Genomic DNA, 13,779 nt, shown 5'->3' on the forward strand with positions numbered 1-13,779 from the left:
AGTGCTCCAGTCTTTTTGGTCTCAAAAAAGATGGACGCTTCAAACAAAAAGAAATGGAGACTTGTAGTAGATTACAGAAAACTTAATGAGAAGACAATTAAAGACAAATATCCAATGCCAAATATAAACGAGGTACTAGATAGAATAGGAAGAGCAAAATACTTTACAGCTCTAGATCTGGCAAGTGGTTACCACCAGGTGGAAATGAAGCCCGAAGATACTGAAAAAACCGCCTTTTCAGCAGAAGGCGGCCACTTTGAGTTCATTCGGATGCCATTCGGCTTGACTAACGCCCCAGCCACATTTCAAAGAGTAATGGATAACGTATTAGCCGACCTAAACGGCAAATGCTGTCTGATATACCTAGACGACATAATTGTTTTCTCACCCTCTCTCCAGGAACACATGACCCACTTGAGCCAAATTTTCGAAAACTATCAAAAGCTAGACTTAAACTTCAACCAGAAAAATCCGAATTTTTAAGGAAAGAAATCGAATACCTAGGACATGTAGTTACGGATGAAGGTGTTCGACCTAACCCAAAGAAGATAGAAGCCATTAAGGCATTTCCTATTCCCAAATCTAGAAAGGAAATCAAATCTTTTCTCGGACTTTTGGGGTATTATAGGAAGTTCATTAGAGATTTTGCGAAACTGACTAAGCCTCTAACCCAGAAATTAAAAGGAAAAGCACCGATAAAAATCGAAGCAGAGTTTACGGAAGCGGTAGAATTGTGTAAAACCTTATTGTGTAATGATCCAATTTTACGTTACCCGGATTTTACCAAACCCTTCATACTCACAACAGATGCTAGTAACGTAGCCATTGGTGCGGTATTATCACAGGGAAACGAAAACTCGGATAGGCCCGTTTCTTTCGCAAGCAGAACCCTGTCCGACACGGAACTAAATTACTCGACAGTCGAAAAAGAAATGTTGGCCATTATCTGGGCTACTAAATATTTTAGACCATACCTATTCGGACAGAGATTTAAAATACGGACAGATCACAAACCACTGAAGTGGTTAATGAACTTCAAAGAACCAAACTCAAAATTGGTCCGCTGGAAGTTACAACTCAATGAATATGACTACGAGGTCGAATATAAGAAAGGATCTCAAAATCTAGTAGCAGACGCATTAAGTCGAGTTAATTTAGAAGCTAACACCCATAGTGTAGACGTAGGGAAATACGAGATAAAGAACTCGGAAACTCCACTAAATGAATTTAACATCCAAATTGTCATTTTAATGAACCCCAATTCAACAACAAAAGACGAGACCTTGTTTGAAAATAAAACACGAAAAACATACGCAGAACCGAATTTTACCACCGAAAAGCTATCAGAAATTCTCAACGATACGTTAAGACCACAAAAAGCTTGTGCAATCTTAACTTCGGACGAAATTTTTGAGTTAATTCGACCTATTATTAAAGAACATTTCACCAAAACAAACAAATATAACGTGGTCCGCTGTAAAGAAATTCTTAGGGATATTCTAACAGAAGAAGAACAGGAAGCAGAAATTAAAAATTATCACATTAAATCCAATCACAGAGGAGCTGAAGAGACCTTTAATCATCTTAGAAGAACTATCTACTTTCCAAAAATGCGGCAAGCAATATCAAAGTTTACTAACAATTGCGATATCTGCCAAACGCTAAAATACGATAGACAACCTCAAAAACTAAAGTATGCAGTTACCGAATCACCACCTAAACCCCTTTCGATAGTCCACATAGACCTATATACGATAAATGGAAAGACAATCTTAACCGCAATTGATAAATTTTCAAGATTCGCAGCGGGATATACAATCCCTACAAGAGACTGCCTTAACACAACCAGGTCACTTCGAAATTTCATTAACACATAACTTATTTTTGATCAAGGTGCTGAATTTTCGGGAAAATTGTTCAGGGATTTCTGTAATCAATATAACATGGAAATCCATGTAACATCCTTCCAGCAATCTTCAAGTAACTCTCCAGTAGAGAGACTTCATTCCTCCTTAACGGAAATTTATAGAATAATCCTTAACAAGAAAAAACTAGAGAACCTATCTGTCGATCATGATGACATACTAACGGAAACATTTATAACGTACAACAATTCTATACATTCAGCAACCAAGCACACCCCACACGAACTTTTCACTGGTAGAACACACACATTCAATAAGGAAATAAAATTTAACAACGAACACGACTACTTACAACAGCTTAACGCCTTTAGGGAAAAACTATACGCTCAAGTGCAGAAAGACACAATTGAGCAGAAAACATCAAGAACACAAAACCTAAATTTGAACCGAGCCGAACCCGTAGAAACAAAGCCGGACGACATTATTTTTAGAAAAGAAAATCGCCGAAACAAATTAACGGCACGATTTACAAAACATACTGTTTTAGAAGATCTGGGAGACACTCTTATTACTAAGAAACGTAAAAAATTACATAAGTCCAAAATTAAAAAACGAATACACAATGAAAATAATGACTCTTTTTAACAATTACCTTGTCCTATAACTCTTACAGCCTCTCCCTATGCTACGTGACGACACAGTCATATAAAATGATAAAATTCCAACCCGATACGCCACTTGTTAACATCAACTTAGGGGAAGCTACACTTGTCAAGACATCAAAAACACTGTCACATGTGGTAGACTTAAGAGACTATCAGGAAAATATTGATAAAATCCAATTAGCATTAAATAATCTCAGAACCATAACCTTTTCAGGGGAAACAGTACACATCCTAAACTCTAAGGTACAACAGGTACGGGAAAAACTGGGAGCTTTGATTCCAAAAAATAGAGCAAGAAGAGGGTTAATTAATGGCCTAGGAAGTATAGTTAAAATAATTACAGGAAACATGGATGCCACAGATGATAAAGAAATTAAAAACCAGTTAAATGGATTAGACAAGACCAACTTAGAAGTATCCGAAAGATTAAGCCGTCAGATTGAAATAAATGACGAAGTTTTCATTAGATTCAAAAACATTACTGAACACATAAATAGGGAACAAGAAACAATTAACGAATATATCAACAATCATAATAAAGACGTTTATAAAAAACTGTCACAAGAACATAAAGAAATCCACCTGTTACAATATATAAATCGTATAAGTTTTAATATTGACATTCTTACTAATTATGTTAACAATATTGCGGAAAGTTTGCTTCTATCAAAATTAAATATCATACCCAAATACATATTGTCAAAACTAGAAATTGAAGTAATCAAAAATATAATAGAAAAGCAAAATTTCAAAATACAGACGGACGAACAATTATACCGATTATTAAATCTAGAAACCCTAGCGGACAAATATAATAGATTGATTTTTAATATTAAGATACCAATTTTTGATCCACACAAATTTGTACTTTCCCACATAATCCCCTTACCTATAAGAAACACAACAATCCTACATTTACCCAAATACATTATACACAACGAATATAACATATTCAACATGGACGAAAAATGCACCAAAATTTATAATCAGTACGTCTGCCACAACGACGAAGTTTTCCAAAAATTCAGTAAGGGATGTTTAAATAGCATTCTGAACGGGATAGCAGCTACGTGCGAGGCCAAGGAGACAGGAACGGACGAGATAATTATAGAAGCCGAAGACGGGAACGTTGTTCTAATCAATGCCGTGAACATATCTGTCATTCCCTCTTGTAAACAACAGTTTATGTTCAGCGGATGTGCATTGATCAATACCAAAAACTGCACAACCCAAATTAATAATTTAACATATGGCGAAAACATAGGTGAATTCACTGAGGACCTTGAGATATTTATACCTACAAGAGCACCAATTTTCATCAACAAAACTACCCAAGAACTAAGCCTACAGACTTTACACCTTATGGGTACAAGAAATTTTGGGAAAATTTTAAAAATAAGAAATTCAACAACAGCCGAATGGCAGTACAAGGACAAACCGAAAAACGAGAAAATTGTCGCGCAATCATCGACCTTGGCTCTCAGCTAAATCTCATGTCCAGATGGATGGCAGATCAACTTGCTCTTCCCACCTTCAGCACATCGCAAGGTATTCAAGGAATTGGACAATATATATACGCATGTGCTGAGCACGAAGGACCCAGAACAACGGACTATAACCAATCACGTCCTGAGTCTCATCAAAATCGATGATTGGACCACTGAGATCAGTCACCACGGGTCATTTGACACACTGGTAGGAATAACCGCCTGGATGTTACGTTTTGGAAACAATTGTCAACCAGAAACTCAGAGAGAATCAGGACCAATAACACCGGAACAACGTGCAAAGGCGTTACAACGAATAGTGCGACATTTACAAGGAATAGCATTCCAGCCTACTATAACTCAGTTGCAGAAAAACGGTTGTGTAGCAGTATCAGATCCTTACCGGTCGTTAGACCCGTTTCTGGACAATACCAAGGTGCTGCGAGTGGGAGGGCGACTCAAAAATTCAAGTCTAGCATTTGATGAAAAACATCCTATGTTGCTGCCAGCAGGTCATGAAGTAACGCGGCTCATATTTGAGAACAAGCATCGGCAGCTTAAGCATTGCGGCCCTCAGGCACTGTTGGCAAGCACGCGACAACAATTCTGGACGATAAAGGGAAAACAACTCGCATTGACGACAGTTCGACGCTGCATCACCTGCTGCCGAGCTCGGCGAAAGTTGTTAAATCAGATCATGAGTCCGCTACCAAGACCGTTTAATATTAGTGGGGTGGATTACTGTGGACCATTCTTGGTGCATTACAAAATTCGAGGAAAGAAACCCCATAAGGTCTATTTAGCCATTTTTTGTTGTTTCACCACCAAGGCAGTACACTTAGAAGTGGTATCGGATCTAACCACTCAAGCGTTCTTGGCAGCACTTAAAAGATTCAATGGAAGGAGAGGAGTCGCAAGGAGCATCTATTGTGACAACGACACGAATTTTGTCGGTGAGAGAAACGAGTCTGAGTCGTCAACATCCGGACTTCAGCAGGAGAATGCACGAGAGCAATTTATCGGCTGGCGATTTTACCACTAGACACTCAAAGGGCATCCGAAGAAGTGACGGTCCCCAAGATTATGTTCCAATTCATAGTGTTGCTGGTCGTTGCCAACGCCACCCAAGCCGTCCCAATCACGGCAGAACCTCCCGTAAAGGTGGGCCCATTACCTAATAACACGGGAACATATGTAGAATTAAAGAATATAATAGCTCTGATGTCAGCAGAATGGACAATCATATCATATTTTGACCTACGGTTGTTAGCGCAAGAAATCACTGCAAGAAAAATATCGAAGACAATAATACAGGTGCTCGAACAAGAGGCCAGCGAGCTATATGATGGTCAAAAGCTATTCAATCATCGTCGACAACGGAGAAGAGCCCGGAATCTGGTAGGAAATCTCGCCAACGGACTATTTGGAGCTTTAGACTCTCGGTATGCGCAGAATATGTCATCCGCAGAATCCAGGCTAAGGAATTGTACAACACGCATCTGCTCAAGAATTCGACGTCGATCTTAGATAGTACAATAAACGTGATGAGAACCAGTAATGATGAAATGGAACGCAGGGTAAGACACATGGAAACACACGTCACAGACCTCGAAAATACCATACGAACTGGGAACATGGCACAGATGTCATCAGAGCTAACATTAAAAGCAGGGCATATTAAGAGGACACTGACAGCAGTCATCAACATTATAACCGGATTAAAAAGTGACATAGTCAGCCCAGCATTAATCTCCGTAAGTCAGCTACGAAAGGAGCTTGTAAACATACAGGCCCATCTCCCCAAGGGGAGGCGGCTACCTGTTACACATGAGACTATGCATGATATCTATCAGGTGATGGTCTCAGAAGTCCAGGAACTGGACGATACCCTTATATTCCATACTAAAATACCATTAGTGGATGAAGAGGAGTACGATATATATCAATTGACACCAATTCCAGTAGCTACCCAGAATCATATAATCGCAACGGAGGCAGAAACCAAGTATCTAGCGATTAGTGATAATCGAGATCGACATTTCGCACTAACTCCGGAGGAGCTGAACTAGTGCACGAAGATGTCAAAAGGACCAATGCTGTGCAATATAAAACAAACCACGTTGGGTTCAGCGCACGAGCAGTACCAATGCGCCCTGGCAGCCATTCAAGCGGAACAAAAACCCAGCTGCAAACCCAAACAACAACAAGTATTTGGTAGACCCTTGATGCTCCAAATTCGTGGATTTCGCTACAACACAGGAGATACCGCTAACCTATGTTTGTGGCGACGAACGAGGAAAAATACAAGTGCATAATAATGGAATCGTGACAAAGACTGCGGACTGCATTGCAAGGAGTCCAATAGTTACGTTACAGGTACACCCAGCGTTAAAGTCGACAACAGAGAAAAAACCGGTGACAATTATTACACATTCGTTCAAGAGGCCAATACAGGAGAGTCAGCAAGACACGACCACACATATCAGTACAACAAGCAACCTAAATCACTTGCAGCGCGCAAAGCAGGATTATCGCTACGGTGCAAGGCCAGGACAGGACGCCGAAAAACCAGGACGGATCCGTTGTCCAATAAGAGAAAGGACTCAGGAGAAAGTTGGATACCGTAGGTTACGCCAAACAAAAGCAATCGGACTACGTATCCAAAGTTGGTTTCCTCGACAAAAGATGTTAGGACCATTTGGATAAAGAAGGTGCAGCCCTTGTGGGTGACGAGTAGACTTCTCCTCACATGCGAACTGAAACACGAGATCCGTATAAGGAACGAGCAACATGTCGACAACTGACAAATAGTGGCTACTCACCGCTTTTATTGACGATCCCGTCAAAGGGGGGAGATTGTTCGTAGCCAAGGTTACTCGGCTCGGTCTAGCAAGGTTGCGCAGCACTGGTCAAACGCACGCAACCCCCAACACGACGGAGTTGTAAGTTGTCAGCGAGCATAACATACGACCAATGCAACTTATACGGGACAGCGACCAGGCGCACAGTAGCTGCACAATACTAGTGCCGACGCTGCAAGTATGGGACAGTCGGTCAAGACTCAGTGGAACAGCTTAGCAAGCAGCATACTGCTGACATTGCAGCGTAGACGACCAGTCAACAAGCCAGAAACTAAACGAGGTCAACACAAATGCAGGTCAAGCCCCAACGTGAGGCGTAACATAACAGATAATGTATGCACCCAATCTTCCGGGTCATAATAGTATTTAAGCTCTGATCAACAGCTCAATAAAGTCAGTTACGAATCTAAACATCCACCAGACTTATTACTGTCAACTCCAAGTGACTCCCGTCAACTCACCCTAGCACAGTTATTCGATCGCCTGTGGTCCGGCACCGTACTCCTTTAGTTACCTGTGTCGCTACGCGATTGTCCTGTTCTATCTAGCGTCCCCGTGCCAGCGACAAGTGTTCAGTAACCTGAACCCCCTTGTCCCGCGGCGTGACCTCAACACACTGTTGATCCCCGGTTACACGAACACTCGTGAAACTCACCCCACACATTCCTATATCGCCTGTGGTCCGGAACCGTGCTACCCCGTAGTCATCCATGTCGCGACGCGATCCTACTGTAATACACAGCGTCCCCTTGCCCGCGACGAGCCTCCATACCCCGAACCGAACCTTGTCCAGCTGAACTAGGCAAGAACAATATCTATTGGGTTTGCGGGAAGCTGTTCTAATTCTAATTGGAATATCCGGACCCTTTTTTCTGGATGGCAAGTGTTTATAAAAAACATTCCCTTCACTAGCCTCAGACAAGTGTAACCCTAAAATGTTGTATGCAGCTTCTTGGGCAGATATTTCTGTAGCGTTAATAAACTTGCTCCCTAAATGCTGCAATTTTCTTTTGACGGAAACACTTATTTCTGTCATTGCTTCTCGAAGCAGTTGCGACACGGTTGGATTTAATAATGTAGTTAATTATATAACTACAACAGGCGTAAGCATCTAGAATAAATTGAATATCCATGTTTGCTCTATGCAAGCCTAAAATATTTCTATTATAAGCATTTAGCAACCTATCAGAAAATTGGCAACGAAGAAGTACTTGGGGATTTTTTAAGCTAGACCAAATGGCGAACTTGTACTCCTCATATTGAAATTTCAAGATGGCTGAGAAAATATTCAAAATTATTAAACATGGCCGATTCTTCTTCGGAAACAGACTTTAGGAGCTCTTCAACTTTTTTAAATATTTCTTTATATTCTTCAACGTTGGATTCGTTTTCTTCAAATGGATACAAAACCAGAGTTTCAGGTATGGGTGGGTATGGCATGTTATAACGGCAGAATTGTTGGCCTCGCAGTTCCCTTAAACATGATGCGCTGTGCTTATGGCGCTGATATTGAATTACTTCATGAATTTCAGGATCGTCCCCGCTGGTAGTAATGAAACGATCAATAAAGCGGGTGACCTCTTCGGCGTTATCGGGTCCTTCTAGCTTTCGGAACCTATAGTCGAAGTACCCGAGCGGGTCGAATAGTTTCTGTCATGAAATTATGGGAATATTCTAACTTTCTTTTTAAATGAACCTGGAATACATGGGTCGAGTCAAAGGTGCGTGGGAGTGCGCTTACAGTATCAGGTTTTGAAATTGTAATATTGAGTACAGCGCCTCTTATTCATGATAGGGAATTCGAGGAGAAATAAGGCACTCCTCAAGACATGTCAAGATTCTAAGGCATTCAGGTATCTCTGGAAAGTCGAAGCCATTAGAGAGACAAAGAGATGGTATCCTACCTTTGGAAACGGCTTGACGACATGTACTGCAAAATTAATATTTGCCGGATGGACTCAGAAACTTTCTACTTAAATAAAAGGCATTGTCTACACTAAAGTTGGGGTATTTAAAAGAAATAGTAGGTATGTTAAAACCACTTACCTGAGATGGAAACTACGTTCCTCCACAGCACGTACAACAATTATATGGTCCGTCCTTAATGTTACGAAGATATTGTTCGCTCGCCGTAGCTCGACTCCTCCGTTGCTGGCGTTCCCGTTGATCCTCTCGTTCATCCTCCGAAAGTTGTGCTCTTGCAGCAATATTGCGCTGTGACTGTCTTGAAGATTCCGCCTGTCGATTTTGTGAACTCGACCTGTATGTTGCTGAAGTCTTGTGTTCCGATGATGCACTGCGTTGGTCCTATGCTCCTGTGTCCTAGTGATAGGGTTGTTCCTAGTGATCTTATGAGCTGCTGCGTCCCGTGACCGCTCGAGTCCTCTATTTTCCTCGATCGATCTCCAGGTAGCGCGCTCGGTCTCTCAATTTTCCTCGATCGATCTCCAGGTAGCTTGGTCAGCAGTATTTTGCACCTGCTGTCGTCGTCGCTCTTCGGAATTCTACCTGGCGCTTGCGTGAGTTACCTACCCTACGGACCCCCCAACCAAACCACCTCGTGCTACCCTGGACGGCGGCCAACGATCGGTCAGTGGCCGCCCATAACAACCAGAAAGTGCAGCGTCAACAACAAGCAGGATGTAGCTCTGTCGCAACATCGGTTGACGACACCAAAGACACACACATACTTACACACACATATACTTACTCTTAGAATTACGAACATTGTATTTAGCTGAATAAGACATTTTCGTGCAGCAAGGGTATACATAAACCCAAGCTGAGTAATAAACTTTAATCTGAATTTCAAACTCAAACTGAGCGGCAGCGTTATTATTTTCTGTCGGAAAACAACCAAACACTTGGCATTACGCTCATCTATACTTAACTGGCGCAGTCGAACGGCCCTTCCAGGATCAGGAGACCACAAGGGAGAACCCACAGGAATATGAAGATAATTTTAGTGTAAGTTAATATAAGTAAATACACCAAAAAGAAATAGAACAAGTGTGGAGGTGAAAAGAAAAATAATATGGATAGCAAAAGACAACAGTGATGGTGCAGTATGAAAAACAATATATATAAATATGCAATACACAAAAAAAAAAAATGGAAATAAAATATATATAAAAATACATATAAAGTGAAGTTTTTCCGTTGTTCAGTGCGAACACGGAAATAACAAAGATGAATAAATATTAAAATGCAAACAACCCAAAAAGTCCAGGGCGAACTTAGTGCTATGTTCAAAAAGTGAATGGTAAATCATCTCTACAATTATTTTGTGATGAAAGCCAAATCATTTAAAAATAAAAATAAAAAATTGAAAACAAGGGTGCAGTAATTTAACATCTCTACAGCTACGGTTGTGATGATAAATTAAATGAGAGCATTAAAAATATACAAATATACAAAAAATAAAAACAAGTATACAAGAAATAAAAATTAAACAAAGGTGCGGTAATTTAACATCTCTACAGCTACGGTTGTGATGGTAAATTAAATAAGAGCATTAAGAATAAACAAATATATAAGAAAATCCGATATCTGGAATCTATTAAAGAAGTTCTCTTTATAGGTGAAATTCGACCCTCACACTGTCCGACTACCCTACGTCGAGGAAATATACACACACACCAACATAACACTCACACGATTGCAAGTATATATATAGAAAAACAATTACACATTATTTTTGCCCACACTGCTAGTCCATAAAAACTAAAGTCAAAATTTTTTCAGAGAATCTTCACCTCCACACCACCAATCACCAAATACGATATAAGTAAACCTTAATACGTAAGCGATAAATTAATTTCTAAGAAATTACCGAAATAAGAAAGTAAAGAGTAGATGTCGAAACTCAATAAAGTAAAAAACATACTTCCAGGTAGCAGAATCAGAACTAGACAGAGTACAAGTTTGCCAGACATTAGGGAAGAACCTATTAGTGCTGATCAGATAATTTTACGACCTCCATCTGTTAGTATGAGTTCCTCAGACACGTCTACGGTTAACACCAGCATTAATTCGGCCGAGGTTTATGCGTCCTTACGCATCCCGGACGCAATTAAATTTTTACCGGAATATAATGGGGACTCGAAATTACTAAGCGATTTTATTAATAACGTAGAAGAAATTTTAATGCTCATAAGGGGCACAGACCAGACTCCGTATGGACAATTTTTGCTACGGTCCATTAAAAACAAAATAGTAGGGAAAGCCAAAGATATACTAACGGCCTCAGAGGCTGGCCTTAATTGGGACGAAATTAAAGAGGCATTCATTTTGCATTGTTCCGACAAAAGGGATGAACACACCCTTTCTATCGAACTTCACGGACTGATACACAAACAATTGTCAGTTCAAAAGTTGTTCGACCAGATTATAGATATAAAAACTCTCCTTTTCAAACTTATTGACACTAAAGAAACTGACCCTAACCTAGCTAGAGCAAAAAAATCGATATTTGCGGGAACTTGCCTAAACACCTTTTTGATGGGTATGAGAGGCCAACTAGGAGGGACGATTAGGGCTATGAAACCAACCAATCTGCAGGAAGCATACGATTGGGCAATACAGGAGAGAAACATATTTTTGCAGGGAACACAGACCAACACTAACCAACGTAATAATTATCAGCCTAGGGAAAGATACCCCCAATACAACAATAGATTACAATATAACGACAGAAATAGTAGGAGAGACGAGGTAAGGCGATATACAAGTTATAACAACAGAAACTACCGATACTCTGGACGGAACACAGAACGCAGCAATTCTAGTGGCAGGAATAGGGAAGTTCCGGCAATTATGCCGAAGCAGGAATCAACCGGTAGATCAAGCTACCCTAACACTAGATCTACTGCCAGATTACACAACATTGAGGAAAACAAACAACAGGAAAAACAGGAGAATAATCAAGTACATAATATTGATGAAGATTCAAATTTTTGGGACAGAGCCTCAAAGTCCAAACGGGATACTTAAACCAAGTGAGCCATGGGTGCCTACTTCCCTACATTGTCCTAACTCCATTCAAAGATGGCACACCATTGAAATTCTTAATAGACACTGGGGCAACTATGTCCTTCATAGACCCCTTAATAATTCCGCAAAAAGACCAAAAAAAACTCAATACCCCTATTCCAATCAAAACAGTACTGAAAGTCCATTTTATTGAAAAGAAAACAGAAGTCAAACTTTTTAACAATTCAAATGAGGAAAGAAAATTCGATATGTTTATTTTCCATTTCCACGATTTCTTCCAAGGACTTATAGGAATGGATATTTTACAACAGATTAACGCAGTTGTTGATATTCCAAAACTACAACTCCAATCAATAGTCGGCAACCTGAAATTATATCAAGAACAGAATGTGGCCACCGGAGTACACGTAATCGACGAGGAGTCGAAAACCCTCGTTCGATTACCAGTTACTGTCACCGATGGCACATTTTTGTGCGACAACATCGACGTTAACAAAGACTTAGTCATAAACGGGGGCTTATATCAAGCAAAAGACGGATATAGTTTAATGGAAATCGTTAACTACTCTGAAGAAAAACAAAACCTATTTGTAGATTCTCGAATAAAGGTGAATGAATTCGCCCCATCTGATTATTTGGAAGCTAGACCGACTCTTGATTATATAACTAAAGGGAAAAGTTATAAGTCAAATAGCTTCGAACTCTTAAGGACAGACCATCTAAACGACGAAGAAAAGACAGAACTTAAGAAACTAACAAGGAAATTCCCCAATCTTTTCTATCAACAAAGCGACCCTCTTACTTTTACAAATCTTGTAAAACATAAAATTAAGCTAACGGACGAAAATCCAATATATACTAAACCTTTTAGGTACAGCCACATTGAATCACAGGCAGTGTGAAGACAAATAAACGAAATGTTAGAACAGAAAGTGATCAAACATAGCCACAGCCCATGGAGTGCTCCAGTCTTTTTGGTCTCAAAAAAGATGGACGCTTCAAACAAAAAGAAATGGAGACTTGTAGTAGATTACAGAAAACTTAATGAGAAGACAATTAAAGACAAATATCCAATGCCAAATATAAACGAGGTACTAGATAGAATAGGAAGAGCAAAATACTTTACAGCTCTAGATCTGGCAAGTGGTTACCACCAGGTGGAAATGAAGCCCGAAGATACTGAAAAAACCGCCTTTTCAGCAGAAGGCGGCCACTTTGAGTTCATTCGGATGCCATTCGGCTTGACTAACGCCCCAGCCACATTTCAAAGAGTAATGGATAACGTATTAGCCGACCTAAACGGCAAATGCTGTCTGATATACCTAGACGACATAATTGTTTTCTCACCCTCTCTCCAGGAACACATGACCCACTTGAGCCAAATTTTCGAAAACTATCAAAAGCTAGACTTAAACTTCAACCAGAAAAATCCGAATTTTTAAGGAAAGAAATCGAATACCTAGGACATGTAGTTACGGATGAAGGTGTTCGACCTAACCCAAAGAAGATAGAAGCCATTAAGGCATTTCCTATTCCCAAATCTAGAAAGGAAATCAAATCTTTTCTCGGACTTTTGGGGTATTATAGGAAGTTCATTAGAGATTTTGCGAAACTGACTAAGCCTCTAACCCAGAAATTAAAAGGAAAAGCACCGATAAAAATCGAAGCAGAGTTTACGGAAGCGGTAGAATTGTGTAAAACCTTATTGTGTAATGATCCAATTTTACGTTACCCGGATTTTACCAAACCCTTCATACTCACAACAGATGCTAGTAACGTAGCCATTGGTGCGGTATTATCACAGGGAAACGAAAACTCGGATAGGCCCGTTTCTTTCGCAAGCAGAACCCTGTCCGACACGGAACTAAATTACTCGACAGTCGAAAAAGAAATGTTGGCCATTATCTGG

Source organism: Drosophila subpulchrella, unplaced genomic scaffold (assembly GCF_014743375.2).
Source record: "Drosophila subpulchrella strain 33 F10 #4 breed RU33 unplaced genomic scaffold, RU_Dsub_v1.1 Primary Assembly Seq26, whole genome shotgun sequence".
Taxonomy (NCBI): Eukaryota; Metazoa; Arthropoda; class Insecta; order Diptera; family Drosophilidae; genus Drosophila; species Drosophila subpulchrella.